Genomic DNA, 1043 nt, shown 5'->3' with positions numbered 1-1043 from the left:
TAACATCGACAAAGACAAAAAATAAAATAAAACATTAAAATCGAGATGTATCTCGCTACATTGCACGAGTTCTCTTTTAGTAAAATTAATATATACAAAATATGTTGTGTGATATGGTTTGATAACTCAAAACCACATTATACATTACAGTTCGATAAAAATGCAAATTACAAACTGTACCACATATGTTTTAAGCCACACTTTATGGCATGATACTAAGTTTATACGTTTTAAATGAACACCCCCGATATTTACCATTCATCAATTATTTAAGGGCTTGGAAAACACATTTTACAAATAAAAAAGGACTCATAAAGTAATTTCTTTTCAATTATATGTCTCCTTTTTAAGTTCACTCGGTTTCTCGACCATGTGACTACAGTGGCCATCATATGCTCTCTCTCTCTCTCTCTCTCTCTCTCTCACATTTCAAGACCTTGAAGTTGGTGATATGAAGATTCTACTCTTCTTCTGCTGAAAGAATCGGTGGGGTTTTTTCTTTATTCTTCTCGCAAATGGATTCCTTTTGATTCTTCGCTGTTTCAGCTTGCTTTGTACATGCGTGTATTACCACGATTAATTGAAGGTCTAGGGCTTGGTTTATATGTTTTATTTACTGTTTCTAATCGTTTGATTTGGTTTTCGCTGAACCGATTTGTTTCTTAGAGTTTAGATTGTACATTTCGGAGCTTAGAATCAGAACCGAAGTTGTTTTAGTTGAAGGATTAAACTGATCTTGATTGAATTTCGACTCGGAGTCACGAAATTGCAGTTCCGAACATACTGTTTTTATCGTTTGAGACATTGGAAGTTGGAATCGAGACCGGAGTTCGTTTAATCAAATTAGAAAAATTTCAGTTGATTTTTGATTCATTTCACGGACTGGCTTCCAAAATTATAGAATCAGGTAGTGATGGAAATTGACAAAGCAAGAAAGTAATGGGTTTGGGTAAAACCTGCTGTATATTTTATTTAACCAGAAGCCAGCCTTTTATAGGCTTTACATAAAACAGAAAAAGGCTAAAAAGTAGGAAACTACCTAA

At 33.7% G+C, this 1043-nt stretch overlaps 1 protein-coding gene across 2 annotated transcripts in view; it reads left to right on the top strand.

Moving 5' to 3' along the window:
- Window positions 1-409: 409 nt before the first annotated feature.
- LOC112509972 overlaps window positions 410-1043 on the top strand; it is a 5959-nt gene continuing 5325 nt past the window's right edge. For both annotated transcript variants that reach the window (XM_025115223.1, XM_025115213.1), the window contains exon 1: window positions 410-486. The gene's annotated coding sequence lies outside the window, so the exon portion shown is untranslated. The remainder of the gene's footprint in view (window positions 487-1043) is intronic.

This window comes from Cynara cardunculus (genome assembly GCF_001531365.2).
Source record: "Cynara cardunculus var. scolymus isolate 2C chromosome LG 1, CcrdV1, whole genome shotgun sequence".
Taxonomy (NCBI): Eukaryota; Viridiplantae; Streptophyta; class Magnoliopsida; order Asterales; family Asteraceae; genus Cynara; species Cynara cardunculus.
Note: the sequence above shows the minus strand (reverse complement) of the source record. Positions and strands in the feature narration are given on the sequence as shown.